We start from the raw sequence: 17,769 nt of genomic DNA, 5'->3' as shown, positions 1-17,769 counted from the left end.
CGAGAACTTCAAACAAGCCTACGAAGCGTGCTCTTCTTACCAAAAGCGAATGCGTTTGTTGGCACTGTTGCCGAGCGAATTCGAGCGCCGAAAACTCCAAGCACTTATACCAAACTTGTCAGCATACATGATATACAGATCCCGACGCTGGCGCGACAAGCACGAGATATGGTCAACAACAAATGCGCTCAAAAGGACACGGCTGAACCCAATGAACGTCCAGGCAGCTATGGCCTACTACTCGAACGATGAGCATGGCTGCTCTCGGCAGTCCCAACAAAAAGATGTAGTATCTGTTTTGATTGACGGAAAGAAAGAGAATGTTTCCAAAAGGTTTATGACCCGTTCGGTGCGAGAGGTTTACCGTCTCTTTAATGAACCTAATCCGAACTCGTCTATTGGGCTCTCAAAGCTTTATTCTCTGAGGCCGAAGTGTGTTCTTCTTGCACCAGAGCAAGAAGTGTATCTTTGTATACTGTGCTAATGTCACGGATTTTTTTTCTGCCCTACAAGATGTCACCGATGGTGCCTACACAGCCGACTTCTTGAAAGAACTGTGTCTTTGCAGCTATCCTACAAGTGATTGTTTTTTAGGCAATTGTGATTATTGTGCTAAGGAGGACGCTCTCACAGCTACATGTTTGGGGATCCCTGAAGAAATTGAGGTAGCCTATGCAGTATGAGAAAATGGAGATCTAGTAAAAGAAACAGCACAGGCAAGTGCTTTTCTGCGAGAGCTAAGTGTACGATTTGTCAAGTGGATTACCCGTGATTACATAAAACACATTCAAGAATCAGCAATACGCAATGTCAAAGAGACCAAGAAAAGGAATCTTGCATTTTTCACTTTGATTTCGCCGCAAATTGGACAGCCATTTTACCGAATGAGGTACAGTCGTATCACTGGCATTCAACCAGGTTTGCCGTCATCAGTGATTGCACTTGCCATGATGCTGCACATGCCTGTTTTGCACTACAAATAATCCGCCACTACATGAAGGAACAACTTAAGCCTGACAACGCATGTTATCTATGTTTCTGATGGTGCCGGCAGTCACTTCAATAACAAGTACCAGTTTTTCGGGTTTTGTCAGAAAGATCACATATCAACAAAGTCAATTTTTTCTGCCACGGGACATGGCAAGAACTCTTGTGACGGTGTTGGTGGCCTAGTAAAGTATCAGGCCACGCTCTACAACCTGAGAACGGCAAGCTCAGCTGTGATTAAGTCGGCCTCTGAAATGGTGGCGCAAATGAGCGCGAAGCTCAAGAATGTCAAGCTGCTGTGTGCCAATACAGACGAGCTAGAAACCTTCCGTCAGTTTAAGAAGAGCCAGTGGAAATTGTTGCCATGTGTTCCAGGCATACGTTTATTGGCATATTTGGCTAAACACACCTGAAGGCACTGATCGTGGTCGTGTTTTGTTAGTGTCACGTACTGCTAATGGTGATCTGCAAAAGATGCAGCCCTTTGAGCGCCTCTCTTGTTTCACGCAATCATCACCAAAAGAGCAGTGTGTGGGTACTTCAAGCGCATATGTTTTATCTTGTGAAACCAACACTTGCGTTCGAACATTTTCGTGCATAAATTTATCTGCAAATATACAAAGATGTTTTGCAACTGAGTTACAGTTTAGAAGATTTCCTCCATTACAGCTGGTAATCAGCAGCATGAATGCGCCTTCATCGGTATGTATTTGTCACAGTGCTAAAACAGCCTTTCTTCTCCAAATGCGGTCACGTTTATTCGCGTTTGAAGCTGACTGCCGCTTTTCTGTTCCGATTTGTAGATTTCTCAGCACCTCAGCGTATTCTGGAAAAGGTTTGATTTGTACCGCGAATATTGTCGCTAAAAACAAAATAATGCAAATTGTTTTTCTATATCACTTTTTGATGGCCTTCGATTGTCTCTTTACGGGATTTTATGAAAATTCGAAGATGGGGTTTTTATAATCGCATATCAGCAGTGTTGGCGGTAACGCGTTACAAGTAACGGCGTTACCGGTAGCGCGTTACTTTGTTCAGTAATTTAGTAACGTCATCGTTACTCTTCGGAATTGTAACGGGTAACGTACTTTCATTACAATTTTTCGGAAACGTGAGGTGCCCCGTTACTCGTTACTTTGAATTCAAATTATCCTCGCACTCTTACACAAAATTCAATTGTCTTGTAAGAGCGCATTTCTTAGACCTCACCCAGACGTTATATTTTCGCTGCGGAAGACTGCTGTCGGTCCTCCAAGCGTTGACAAAACGACCCCGCACGGGATCGTTCATGGTGCAGGTGAAATTGCAGTGGGGGATTGCTTTGCCGAAGTTTATTAAATGGTTAGTTTCGGCTACCTTGCTATCGAAGTTGAAGTTCCTCGTAACCGTCAAAAGCGAGCTGTCGAGACCTGCTCGGCTTGTGGACACTGAGACTCGGTGTGAGCTCCAGCGCAAATGAGGATGACTTCATCGGAAATGCCTTCCGAACGTAATCGAAGACTGAAGATGAGCGACTGTCTCGGTACCTTGATACCGCATGACATCGCCATTAGCGGGCTCAAAGAAAACTTTCCGCGCGTTCACTAGCTCTTCCTTAAAGTGAATACAGGAGTACCACATAGTGCGTCCGTCGAGCTCCTATTTAGCGTATAGGCGCGGACGTATTCGCTAGTAAGCGAGTCAGGCTGTCCGATTAAATATCTGAAACACAGCTGTTGCTCATATTCAGCGGTTTGTAGGTACATTTAAAAACTCTCCCTGCGATACTCAAGCACTCTTCATAAACTTCGTATTCAAAATTAGTTTTGCGTCTTGCTATTTGCAACTGCGCCTTCGTTTCGGTTACTTAACTCGAGAGCAAGCGAGGCTGACCTTTACCACTTTGCTTTGCTTTAACACTTTGCTTTAACACTTTGCGAGGCTGACCTTTAACACTTTAACACTTTGCTGCAATTACATAGGTCAAATTGAAAAAAAAGAAAATTTATGTGCGCAAATCGTTTTCCCCAGATTTATGCCGTTTAAGCATTCGTTTATTGCTGCCAAAATTTCCGCATTTATTTTGGCAGTAGAAACACGCCTTCATAATTACTGCAAGTTTGTTCAGTGATGTTTTCATTGCGGAGAGCGTTGATGATGAAATCGGTCACTTTGTGCTTAAACACCCATTCAAAAAAGGAGCTTCCCCATGTGCCACAGAGTTGGAAGCCATCACATGTAACTATACAGGCGACTTTAGGCTACTGTATAATACTGCGAAGATACAGCAGATTTGTGCAAATGTTCTCGTTTAATCAGTATTTCGGGTAAAAATTTTGATTGGGCGACAACTTTAATCTGACATACAAATATGAGTTTTATAAAGTTACTTTTGTAGGTTTTAGGCTCGACCGCACTGATTAAGACTTATGATTATGGGGTAACGGCAGAAGTAACGTCCGTTACTTTTTTGGTAACCGTAATGGTAACACGTTAAGTTTTTTGATAGGTAACGCAGGGCGGTAACGCGTTCCTTTTTCTTTAGCGTAACGATTAACGTATTTAGTAACTTTATTTCGGTAACGCATACAACACTGCATTTCAGTAAGGTTAATTTTCGCCGATATGCGATGCTTGAGGCAATATATAAAAGATATATTTGCCCTACGGCAACAAATCTTATGCGCTTATTGAACACTCTATATTCTCACAACTCGTGAAGTTTCGAAGCGCTGCTTGCATTGCCTTCAGAAAAAAAATGGGGAATACATAACCTTTTATAGAATGTCACATAATTAGACATTTTTAAAAACTATTTTCGTTCGCTCTACAAACTTGAAACCGTATGGATTTATTCTTCATAGTCATAAATTTAAGGAATAAAATATTTACCTTGTAACAATAATTGTGTGTTTTATACCATCAAAACTTTCGATAATGACAGGTGACAAAATTGGTCCCTCCGTTTTGGATATGTTAGATATTTTTTCTCGTAGGTTATGCCGTTATTGATAAAACGAAGTTTACTTTCAGGCTACCTGGAAAGAAGTGCAAAAAATAATAAATACTCAATCAAATATAAAATATCAATTTTCGGACCCGTGTCGATCTCTCGTGGAATGACCCTTCAAGAAGTAGATTAATTTTTACAGTACATTGATATAAGAGAGCTTTCACAATGTATGTTGGTGGTTGTCAGCTATAGCACCATTTAATGTGGATGCACACACTTTGAGGCTTAGTGGGACATCCGTATTCCCACGACTAACGTTTATGATCAATAAATAGACAAACCTTTGTGGTAGCTCTAGTAGTTAGCCGTGAGAGCGTAATCTGAGTAAGTGACGTGGCAGCCAAATGAGCGTCGCTGACTAGACGCAGAACTTGGGCTGAGATGGCCATCCCGCCGTAATAATTAGAATTATTGAACACCATAGCAGCACTAGAGGGAAACGCAACTCGCATCGTGTCTACCCTCTAGCCTGGCCGCGATTTTGTCGGGGTGACCGTAAGCGGGGAACGCGGAGTTAGAGCCAGGCCAGGCAGGCGCGCGTCGCAGGGCTATTTTTAACATGGAGGATGCCACGAGCTAGGCCGATGGATAGATGGATGCTATGAGCGTCCCCTTTATAACGGGGCGGTGACATGTCTGCCACCAAGCTCGAAGAAAACAAATATTTCCTTGTTTCATATTGACCTAATACCTTATCTACATTGATTAAATCTATGGTATACCAAAAATATGGCAGAATGACCTTATTTTTCCCCATTATTTATTTTTGTACTTTATCTCTACTTTTCTGCCACCAATACTCTAACCGCCTCTTACTTATTTCTATCGCGGACGTGTTCAGCTTGCCATTGTTGTCCTAAAGCCCAAGCCTTCATGTGGACTCGTGCCCACACTATACCTGGGTGAATATCGCCACATTCAATCAGCACATGTTCCATCGTTTCCTTAGTTCCCTCGCAGCATGCACATTGTTCTTCTTCGTTACTGAATCTCGCATTATAACTACGCGTTCTAAAGCAGCCCGACCTTGCTTCAAACAGTAAAGCACTTCCCCTTGAATTATTATAAAACCTTTCCATCCTTATTTCGTTTTTTTCCCTTTCGGTAGTTACTCATAGCCGGCTTCTTTTCCATCGCTGTCATCCAATAAGTCCTCTCCGCCTCTCTGACCTTCCGCTTAATGCTCCGTGTTGCCATATCGCCTGCACTGCTAGCCATATTTACTGGTGAGCCTCCTAGTTCTATTCTCCACTGCGTGTCAACGCTTTTTTATACAAATACCCGAAAACCTTCTCGCCCATCTACTCTTCTTCATTTTCCTCATCCTCTCTTCGAATCTCATTTTGCTCTGAGCCCTCACTTCAAAGCCTGTCCATCCCATATCACCCTTTACAGCCTCATTTGTCGTCTTCCCGTGAGCGCCCAACGCGAGACGGCCCACCGTCCTTTGATTTAGAGGTGTGCACGGGCTCCGGGTAGCCCGAAAGCCCGAGCCCGACCCGGCCCGCGGGCCGTGCTCGGGCGGGCCGACGTATTTCCCCTCGGGCCCGGGCCGGGCTCGGGCTACTTGGAGTTCTATCGGGCCGGGCTCGGGCCCGGCGCAAAGCCCGACTCAAGCCCGAAATATAGAGAATGAGCGGGAATTGTTTTCCAGCATGCATACAGCGCCTTTTCCGCGACTGCCCTTTACCGCTTTCCTTTCCATTCGCTACTTTAAACAAAAGGGGAGCAGGTAAAGCACTGCTTCTGTTGCACTCCAACAAACAGAGATGTAACACCACCTGAGCTAGTGACGGCGCTACGCGACTGTTCGCGTTAGATTTAAGGCCAAATTCCATATGAGTGAAAATGCACGCGACAGCGACGAGCGACCCGACGTGATCGCCTTCGTGTGAGCTGACGCTTGCATGGGCATACCCCGTACACGTGACGGCTTTGGCGAGCGAAGTCCATTGTTGCTGGCATGAGTCCGTCTACTTGTATAGCAAAAGTGCCGCGCTGTCGCAGGTATGCAATGCAAATAAAATTTCCAAGCTTGCCAGGCTGGCAAAAACGATATTAGCGATTCCGGCGAAGAGTGCAAGCAGCGAACGTAACTTCAGTTCGGCGGGCCACATAATGCGAAAGCGTCGCACTTCGTTAAAGCCGGAATCGTTGGACTGCTTGCTGTTCTTGCACGACAATCTGTAATCTGTGTAATAGAGACTGTTCGTCGTGTGTCGTTTGATCATATTTGATATGCTCAATGAAATGCCAAATTACCGGAAAACGATGTTTCGTTTTCGAAGCGAATTTTCAAAAAGCCGGGCCGGGCCGGGCCCGGGACTGTGTTTTCGTACGTCGGGCCGGGCCGGGCGGGCTCGCAGCCCTTTGCCGTCGGGCTCGGGCGGGCCTTCGACAAAGTCAGCGGGCCCGGGCCGGGCTCGGGCTCGGAAATACGGCCCGTGCACAGCTCTACTTGATTTACATCCATTCGTGATTGTACCTCTGACTTCATGCACACCACTGAGTTCCCAAGTGTATGCCCCGGGACCATCACATCCTTCCACAGCCATCGAAGCACCTCGTACCTATTGTATCCCCATAAAGCTCTGTGCTTCATAATTGCAGCATTCCTCTTTCTTTGCTACCGATGCTTCTCTTGTACCTTCATATATCTATCCCCCTAATTTATCCATACTCCGAGGTAACTGTACTCGCTTACCTAGGTATTTCTTGGCCCTGCATTAAGACCGCATGGTCTTCGTGATCATGAATACCATCAATCCACATTTTGTTGCACTAAATCCTAGTCCTAGAGCCTCAAATTTCCTTCCGCATATATTTTCCAGTCGCTGTATATCATCTTGACTATCCGCAAATAAGACATATCATCGGCATAAAATAGACCTCGAAGCTTCTGCTCAACCATCGTGCCACCCTGTTTGTGTGAAAAATTAAATCCAATGTTCCTACCTTCTAGTGCTTTTTCCATCCTCACCATGTACAGCATGAGTAACAGCGGGGACAAAAGACATCCCTGTCTCAGCCCCTTGCTAATTTCAACGCTGTCCTTGCAACTTATTCCTTCCCACTCTATACAAACTGTATTTTCTCGGTATATTTCCCTCAAAAGCTGTATACAGTCATCCCCTATGCTAACTTCTTTCAGTATATCCCACAAAATTTCCTGATTAACGTTGTCATACGCCCCGGTAATATCTAGATAAGCTACGTATAAGGGCCTGTTTTCTATTTTTGATATTTCTATACACTGGGTAAGAACAAACAGATTATCGTCTCACCGCCTGTCGATTCGAAATCCATTCTGAAGTTCTCGCAAAATATCATTTGTTCTACCCACGCTTCTATTTCTAATTTTACTGCCTGCATCGCCAACCTGTGTAGCACCGATGTTGTGGTTAGCGGTCTATACGAACGAATGTTATCCTTTTCTCCCCTGCCTTTATTAAGTTCATTCTACATTTTGCCAAATGTCTGGTATTTCCCTCTCCTGTAAGCACTTTTCTACAGCTTTCAGCAGTGCTTTTAGTGTTATGTCCGAGTTCGTTAATGAGGCTGACGGGAACCCATCTAAGCCCAGAGTAGTGCGCTTAGGAATTTTTCCTTCGGCCTTCTTCCAATTGAAATTCTCTAGTGCTACAACATCGTCGGTTGCACTCCTTCGCGTACATTTACTCACCGGGGGAACCCCTGGGCGACCTTTTTAAACGAATCGGCTGTTATCTTTCGAGTCTTGGACTAAGGTCGCTACCTCGTGGCGTACGATGGCGTTGACAAAGTTGCGCTCCTACTGGAAACGCGGGGAATGGGACGGATGCGTAGCAATGACGCGTTGCAGGAGCTAAGCGCGGAGGCCTCGGTCATAATGCAATACTTTATTGCCGGCCAAGGGATCCGTGAGAGGAAAGTGTGAGATATAAAGAACGTTTGTAAAGCCTCCAGGGTGTGACTGTGTCGTAGTATTCAACGTACCCGGCATCTGTTGTCGCGGAACGAGATGACGCGGTCTCGACTGTCATTGATGGAAATTTTTTAGGAGCGAAGCTCCTTAGGCCAGCAATCCTCCACGCCGTCAAAACGCCCTTGTCTTTAAACGTCGCTTTAGGTTACAGTGGCAGGTGATTTAAGATGAAATCTTTAGGCCTTCAGCGATTTGGTCCTAGAGCACCAGAAATTCGAGGTTAAAAGAAATACGCTCTGTGTACAACTCGTTATAATACTCGTCGTCAGATTCACCAATTTATTGTGGATTCTGAAATGACAACCATCATCCTAGCACACTACAGGCGCTTTGTCGTAAGTAGTAGCAGACGGTCTCCACCCGGCGCCTGCGCCGCCGCAAAGAAGAATGAAACGCGGCGCCGCCGAACGCCACGCGCTTCGTACCGTCGCCGCCGTCGACGCTCCCCGCCGCATCACCGCTCGCATCCCTCTCCCGCCTCTCTGCCTCTCCCTGTGCTGCGCACGCCGCTTTCACTCGCTCAGTCGTTCCTCCACCGAGCGTACAAATGCCTCCCCACCCACTCCACACCCTACCATCTTCATGAAAGCCAGCAGCGAGATGAGGCGCATAGTCGTTTGCGTCCTATATCTAAGGAGCTTCGCTCATCGGTTGTATTCCTACTCGGAACTGCTAGTTTTAACAGGACAGCCATTTACGTAGAGATGAACAGGGCCGCAGAATTTTGTAGACATAATGCAATCTTGCAAACATAGATGCTTGCCTGTGTATGTGTGTGTTCATAGGGCATGACGGTACATGATACTTACGCATATGATTTTGCTTGAAGCTCTTCTTTGCCATCGGATCGTGTGCATTTTTTTCTACTTCATTTCCGTGAAGGAAATACGTCACTGAAATCTTGGAAGACCCCGGCATAAAACATTTTCGTTTTAAAAATAAAGTGTTCAAGCTCATGGCACACGCTTATGTATTATTGATTCCTTTTTCATCCTCGCTCAAAATTTCCTGACTACGTGCTTGACGGATTCAAAAAACTCTTGCGACTTTCGATTCGTGTGGAAAGAAACTGTCATGATGAGGTCGTTCGATGATTGCTCAAAAAACTGTTCGCGGGCCCCCTTTTAAAACCACCCTCAAAAAGTTATTTTCGGAATTTTTTATCTTGTACGTTTCTTTTGTTCGTAGGCCCGACGACCAGCCGACCCACGCCATTTGAAGGTAAGTCAGCACTATCAGATCTATATTCTGAAATTTACGGTAACTCACACACAGAAAGCACTGCCTTAATAATCCTCAAATATTCTTGTCATGTCCAATATTGCGTGCACCTCGAAAACGTCCCCAATATAGGGGTATAACGTCCAGGGAGAGTTACAGTAATGGAAATACGAGGTTGAATTCACATGTAGAAGGTGAAATGGGAAAGGGAGAAACAAACATTCCAGGAATAACTGAAAAAATCGTAGAAGAGGCAATGTTGCGGGAACCGTTGTCTCGACACGTTGTCTTGTCTTCTTGAAGGCGGCAACTACCTTCCGTAGCGCGTGTATGATTCTTATGCTCCTCCCTAGCACAAAAGTGGAAGCGGAGAGGGCAAGTGGCAAAACGGAGGTGGGGAAACACAAGACAAACAGGATACTGAGATAAGCTGGCATCCGTGATTGGATGATTAGATGGGACACATATGACCAAAAAAGTCAGTTTCGCCGCACCGGTGAAGCAATCCATACGACAACATCAAACTGGAATGTAACCCGAAGAACGAAAGCAGCTCGAAATTTCCAGCGCGTCACTCAAGCGCAAATAACGCACAAGAAGAAAACACACTGGACGAGCGCGAACTGTCAAGTGCCACGCCTCGACACTTGAAGCGCGCTGCTCAAACATAAAGAAAGACGCACGAAACGAACGCACAGTTATACAATACGAGCACGAACTAATAACTGTCACAGTTGTTACTTATTTCTTTTTGAACACCGTGCTCGTTTTGTTTAAAGAGCATCGCTACGAGCGGGGCGATGCCTTTTACAGCGCGCTGGCAGCGATGCCCTTTACAGCGCGCCCCTCGCGCACTTCCTCGTCAGCTCGCTGGTGCACAAGAAATCACGCTGAAGTAAACGGTGTATATAAATAGCTCGCCATTAGCATGCTGATAGGCGGTACTCTTCATGGCCTAGCCGTCGAACGCCGCGCGCTGCGGAGCGAGAGGTCGCCTGTTCGGTTCCGTGCGTTTTTAATATTTTTCTTCGCGACTACAATATACTAATACATATACGGGACATGGCAGCGACGATGCCGATGGCAAAAGCCAGCTGAGATTGTGCATATAATTAGCAATATAAATAGCAACTTCGTGTACAACGCCAGCGAGCCGTCCCTACTGCCGCTCAGTTATGTAGAAAGGACATCGAATAGCTGGCCCTGTGGTTTTAATGATCGCCAATTTCACTGTCCGCGCTCAGACACAGGTACCCTTTCTTCTGTTTACTATGCGGGTTATACACGCCAGAAGTGCTCAAGCAGCAATGAAATGTGGAGTGCGTGGAAACTGGAAACTTGAAATAAATTCTTAAACATAATACCTCAAACCGTGGCTCTCAAAATATCCCCCCCCCCCAAAAAAAATTGCGCAGCTTAGACAAAGTCGTACAAGGCTGCGTCACAGCAGAGCTGCTCGACATGCACCAAAAAAACTTCGTGGTAGAAACGTGCCACTGGCACATAGCCAGTTTCTTGAGCAGGCCATACTCATGTCACTGAAAATAACGTCAGCGTCGCCACAGATCAATCTGTTGGTGAGTGTTTCAACATGGGCGATAAAGATGCACGCGGCACAAAAAAAAAGGTTTGCTTTAAAGAGTGCGTGAAGTTAGTGGATCCGCGTAACTTTATGCTACGACTGAATGTGACGTAATACTTCTTGCATTGATATGTTTCCTTGATTGAGTGGTTCTTTTCGATAGCGGCCGAACGGATGCCCCCGTATACGTACGTCTGCACGGTGGCCGAACCGGTGCGCAATACGCCGGAGGGACTTAGGCTGTTCCTGCCTCCTGAAAGCACATGTGACTACGTCTTCTACGACTCCCTCTACAAGGACGGCAAGAACAACATTCTGGATGGTTTCGACAACCTGGACATTGGTGTTCGGTCCTTCATCTCCGTGGCGTCCAAGCGCAACAGCAGCCGATTGGGCTTTTCCTTTGCGCCAGAGTGAGTGAATTCGTAAGACAAATTCATCGTTTTTAGAAGTGTTGAATAGAACAAACATTCGCATGAACGAGACAGCGCAAGGTTTACTTTATATACGATACATTTCTTGGTGATGTAAAATCTATCTATCTATCTATCTATCTATCTATCTATCTATCTATCTATCTATCTATCTATCTATCTATCTATCTATCTATCTATCTATCTATCTATCTATCTATCTATCTATCTATCTATCTATCCGTCCGACCGCCTGTCTCTCTGTCTGTCTGTCTGTCTGTCTGTCTGTCTGTCTGTCCTCATGCCTGTTGGCGCTTTCACGATCGTCCGGTTTTTTACGCTTGCCAATGTTTATACAAGGCAGGACATGATTGAATTACGAACTTCAATGACCGGCCATGGCATGAATAGCACGCATATTTTGTGTCATGACGTAAATGACAAATGTCATTCTCATGCCATGATGGCCGTTTCATTCCGCTGGCATGGTCAACATGTACAGCCGCCGAGATCTTAAACTAGTGAGTGCGAGCGGCGACATTTCTTTGAATCAGCGCCATATAACGGCGGAATGGGAGCAAGGTTAGAATAACAGAGAGCTGAGCTAGAAATGCGCCTGATGATTGAAGCATGGCATATCGAGAATATTGGTAGCGCATGCGTGAGCCAACCGTCGATTAAACTGCATAAAGATGAAATCAAATGCCTTAACAGTTATCTTCCATGTAGACCGCCACGCGTGCCGGATTGATAGGTTGGCCTGTTGCACGGGCATGCGCCGATAAGTTTTCGTGCCTTCTTTCTTTTCAGCCGTTGTGCGTCTCTTCAGTTGTTAGTTGGCGTTTGTGGTGTCCTGACTTCTTTCTTGTGTCTGTGTTTGCACGCCCTGTCTTTTTAGAATGGGAGCAAGGCGAGGGTAAGTGCATGCCCGCAAAACGTGTACAGGAATGGCCGTCGTCTGCCAGTCTGTTCCATATTACCCACCCTATATTAGCCCACTTGAGATAAACAGGCAGCGTCAGGAGGCGAATACTTTTGCTCGTGTTTTATGTTCAGAAAGTGAGCGCTGCAGCAAGCAATTGAAGAAATAAAATTTACACATACGCAACACGGCCTTACTCATAAGATAAGCCGAAAACACAGTTTGTCTGAAGCGCGCCACTATGGGTTGAACTTAAAACATGTATAACATATCACGATATCAATGGCGCTTGTAACATGATGCACATGTCGTAAAGCCGTTGTCGACGTTTTATTAACATGGTATACATGTCAAGGCATTATATGGATGATGAATATGATATATCGAGTGATCTGGCATTATCAAAGAAACTATGACATACGTTCCTTTGAACATGACATGGCACTAATTCCATGTCTTCAACCTTTCTTTAGATGAAATATGTAATGTGCGGAAGAAAACATTAATGAGAATACATGGCAGGCTTGCACTGAGATGTACTGTATTAGCTCTATATAACTAGAACTGGTTGGTGAACTTTCGGCTTGTGCTGTGTAAGGTTGCCTAGAGTTGTGGGCAACTGCTGCCTAGCCTTGGTGAATCTTAGCTAACTGCTAATATTCGTAAGCTGTTGACTTGCGCTCGCTAATGATGAGTCGGCGTGCTAAATGTTCACAGACGATGGCTAGCGCGTGCTAATTCTTGCTTGTGGCGGCTCATAGGCGCGGCTAATCGTCAGTTACTGTTGGCGAATGCCGGATAATGTGAGCGCACCAATCAGCTTCCTCTAGCCAAATGTTTTACACTCTAGCACAACCCGTCTGCAGCACAAAGCTACAAAGCACTTCAGACTCAGCAGTAATGACATAGCAGTAATGAAATTACAGCAATTAAACACTATTTCGTTGCGCTGATTAGTGCAAAAAATTCAAGCTAGTAATATCACGAAAATTACTCATCACTGTCCCGATTACTTGGCCTAACAATAACACGTCCGCCTCCCTTACGCCGTAAAATATTGACCAAAAGACGAGAGAAATATATCAAAGACGAAGCTACTCCGAGTGCCAAAAGTCAAGGGTGGGAACATGAAGAAAGATCTATGGTATTTCAATGTATATGTGCCGCTAATAAGGGGTACATGAGTTGCGAATGGCGATATGCTTTTGTCAAACTATTTTAAATTCATTTGGTTACTTTCGGCCGACTCCAATTTTCGTGTAATTTACTGATATTTTAAGATATTTTCAAGTAATGATTCAGGGCTAATTTTGCCGTCGCTCAAGCACATCCACTGCTATGGCTTTGACTTTTGTACTACGTAGTCTCGCATCACTTCATCACACAAAAATGCGCCCAGGAGTAGTGCCCATTCGATGCACTTCGCTGCGTCGGAGCAAACTTCTTGTTTCGATGACGCCCACGCTTTAACATACGCGCCTACACTCGGTCAGCGTCTACACTAGAGGTGTGCACGGGCTCCGGGTAGCCCGAAAGCCCGAGCCCGACCCGGCCCGCGGGCCGGGCTCGGGCGGGCCGACGTATTTTCCCCTCGGGCCCGGGCCGGGCTCGGGCTACTTGGAGTTCTATCGGGCCGGGCTCGGGCCCGGCGCAAAGCCCGACTCAAGCCCGAAATATAGAGAATGAGCGGGAATTGTTTTCCAGCATGCATACAGCGCCTTTTCCGCGACTGCCCTTTACCGCTTTTCCTTTCCATTCGCTACTTTAAACAAAAGGGGAGCAGGTAAAGCACTGCTTCTGTTGCACTCCAACAAACAGAGATGTAACACCACCTGAGCTAGTGACGGCGCTACGCGACTGTTCGCGTTAGATTTAAGGCCAAATTCCATATGAGTGAAAATGCACGCGACAGCGACGAGCGACCCGACGTGATCGCCTTCGTGTGAGCTGACGCTTGCATGGGCATACCCCGTACACGTGACGGCTTTGGCGAGCGAAGTCCATTGTTGCTGGCATGAGTCCGTCTACTTGTATAGCAAAAGTGCCGCGCTGTCGCAGGTATGCAATGCAAATAAAATTTCCAAGCTTGCCAGGCTGGCAAAAACGATATTAGCGATTCCGGCGAAGAGTGCAAGCAGCGAACGTAACTTCAGTTCGGCGGGCCACATAATGCGAAAGCGTCGCACTTCGTTAAAGCCGGAATCGTTGGACTGCTTGCTGTTCTTGCACGACAATCTGTAATCTGTGTAATAGAGACTGTTCGTCGTGTGTCGTTTGATCATATTTGATATGCTCAATGAAATGCCAAATTACCGGAAAACGATGTTTCGTTTTCGAAGCGAACCTTCAAAAAGCCGGGCCGGGCCGGGCCCGGGACCGTGTTTTCGTACGTCGGGCCGGGCCGGGCGGGCTCGCAGCCCTTTGCCGTCGGGCTCGGGCGGGCCTTCGACAAAGTCAGCGGGCCCGGGCCGGGCTCGGGCTCGGAAATACGGCCCGTGCACAGCTCTAGTCTACACTACCGCATGAGCGCCACAGCGATGTAAACTTACCTGGGGAACCCGCGTCACGAGCTCGATTTAGGCAGAGGTATCGAACCAACTTGTCAAACATGACTCGAGCTCAGTTAATGTACATTAAGCAGTCCCTTCCTCACTGCTTCGTATAAAATTGATTTCCATAGCTCGTAGCATCTGCCGGAATTTTATAGCGAAGCTGTGTTTGCGGACCCTCGGCCAGCGTAGTTCGTGAAAAGAGGTCACGTGACCAGGGACAAAGGAGGAGTGTCCTGAAAGGAAAGGATATGTAACTCAAGTTAGGGCAAACAAATTGTTGAAGAAGCTAAATCTCTTTCGTAGGGACTGAACCCATGCCACTAAAATTCTATCGCCGGTGTGATAAGCACTGGACTATACACCACACTATCGCACACCATGCATTCGTGGGAAGCACGTGAATGCGTTGTAGCGACGATCACGTGACCAGAAAGAAAGTAGGAGCCTCGTGAAAAGGGGACAGAGTTTAGGTAACGTGAGTGAGCGGGTGAGTTAGTGAATAAACTTTTATTTGTGTCCAGCGAATCGCGCCTAGTAGCGTTCCACCGCGACCGAAACTCTGGCACATTCAGTCACGCCTCCTATCCGTGGTCGATCGCGAGTCCACTCCTGTTCACTTCGGGGTGGTGATGTGATGGACAGCGGATAGGAGGTGCGACTGAATGTGTGAGAGTTGCGGCCATGTTGGAACGCTACTAGCGGCCGGACATATCATACACAGCAGCACCGCTTACAACGTGAATACGGCAACGCAGCGCTCGTGCACGGCGGTGAATGAGCATATCATCGTGCGGGGTCCACATGGCTTAACCTGAACAACAAAAAAAAAACTACAATTGAAGAAAACAGCGTAATGAACGCATAGGGGAATATGCAGCATCGATTACAAGACGAGAAGGAGCGAACTTACCAGCTGGATTCATTTCATGCTTGGGTTGTAGGCCAGATTTCAAGAAGATAAATATTCTAGGCAGGATCAAGGTCAGAATAGGTTGTGAAGTGTTAGAAGCCTGTTTATATTAAGGAAATGGGCGATGACTGCCTAAGTGACAGTCCTGTTGGTTTGTATACCACGGAAAGCAATTTTCTGTGCAGTTTTATTATGTGAAGTAGGCTTGACGTGTATATACTACTCCTCTCCTCTCACCCCCCCTCTCCTCCCCCCGTGTATGGGACCTGTGAACAATGCATATATATGGAGGGACCAATCGAATGAAACCAGTAGATAGTTCGCGCTCTTTTAGTCTACAACGTGCTTTCCTGTGTTCGTCCGACAGTGTGCACAAAGATTCCCAACATATCGACACCTCTGCCGGAACTTGCGAGCGAAATGTAATGCCCGACGAAAGGGCCGGGAGCTTTGCTGTCCTATGGTTTTCAAGGCGTGGCATTATCTGGAATTGTTTTTTTAACATTCGGGCTTGCCTTAAATGTTTATGGATCAAATAGGAAAAATGAGGTGGACAATAGTATCTAAGAAATTTACTGAGTGAGTCGTGTCACAGGAAAACCGAAGCGCAAACATATCAGGGCTGGGCAGTATCGCGATACAAGAGTATCGCGATAGTATTTCAGAGATACTTTTGAGTATCTGTATTTCTGTATCGAGATACATTTGAAAAATGTATTTGTATCTCAGTAGTGAAATACATTTACGATGTATCGTCTGTATCGCGATACCATGCTGGACACGGGTATCTCGTTACATTGTTTTTTTGTGTCGAAAATGAGTTGAGGCGTGTTTCCAATGGAGGAATGACGTTTTTTTTTCTTTTTTGTGCCAAGACAAGAAAAGGCGCGCCGCCGGTCGCCGACAGATAGGGCGGCGATGGTTTCCGCTCAAGCACAGAATGTTCCATGTGGTAAAGCGCGCGACGCCGCAGACGGCAGAATCGCGGGGGCAGTGTTGTCGGCCTCTGCCGACGAACGTCGCTGTCTCTCAAGGTCACTGTGGCACGCCCAATTTTTTTCGGGTGGCAAGCTATTACTTCGCGACCTCCCGCGCGGATACCGCCTTGGAACAGGCTTTGCAATGCTTCGCGTGCGTTCAGTTCTCAAATCGGTGGCACTTCCAAAAGCAGTTCCCGTAGTCGCGGCGGAAGGGACTAGAAGATGGCTATCTTTGACGAGCTTTCAGCCACCTCTCCAATGTCAGGGTGCGTTCCTAATTGATTACATGCGTGAAACGGTCTTTTGTGGTAGCAGGCTCCCCTACCGCCGGAGCCAACTTCGCCTGTTGCGGCTTTCTGAAATGGGTGCTGGTAGCGTCGGTGGTGGTGACAGTTTCATTGAAGCCGACAGGGTCAGACGGCTTAGGATCCCGAAGATGGGGACAGACTTCGGATTCTGGACAGTCAGAACAACCCAAGTGAGGGCGGAAGCGTTTCGATATCTAGATGACCGGAGAAGAGATATCGCCACGCTGCAGGGCAATCCGGCTATGAAGGCGATATTTATTCACTATAACACGAATTTGTGCTCGCCTTCAGCGGTAGACAGACTTTTTTTCTTTCGTGAGTCTTGTGCTGAGGCTGAACCGACGCTGTTAGAAGACAGCCTATTTGACATGCTCACACAGCAACCTTCTCAGCAAAGCAGATCTAATGCGCAAAGTAAATGCATACTTTTTCTCAATTCAATGGTGTTCATTAGTGATTCGAGTGATTTGCTTAAAGTGTGCTATTTCTAGCATAGCTTAGTTTGTTCGCCAAGTATTTCGATTTCGGTGTCCAAACCTTGTTACTGTTGCTGTGAAATAGTGTATTTTTATTGCAACTGATACTTGTAATTATGTCATTATTGCTAATTATGTACTTTGTCCACCCCCTCCCCTGCAATGTCTTAATGGCGCTGAGGGTACTGTTATAAATAAACAAATGAACTGAACGTTTCGATGCGCTGTAACTTTAATTACAACATTATGCTGCACTAATAAGTGTCTTTGCGTAGTATGAGAATCCTTGAAATAAAAAAAAGTATTCCAGTATCTGTATCGCTGTAACTGTATTCCGGAATACATTTTTTTCGTCTTATTGCAAAAGTATCTCCGAAATATCCCGTTACGTTAAAAGCAAATGTATCTCAGTATCTGTATTTTAGGCTTCCAGTTCATGTATTTCGATATCTGTATTCCGGA

The sequence above is a fragment of the Rhipicephalus sanguineus genome, chromosome 8, assembly GCF_013339695.2.
Source record: "Rhipicephalus sanguineus isolate Rsan-2018 chromosome 8, BIME_Rsan_1.4, whole genome shotgun sequence".
Taxonomy (NCBI): Eukaryota; Metazoa; Arthropoda; class Arachnida; order Ixodida; family Ixodidae; genus Rhipicephalus; species Rhipicephalus sanguineus.
Note: the sequence above shows the minus strand (reverse complement) of the source record.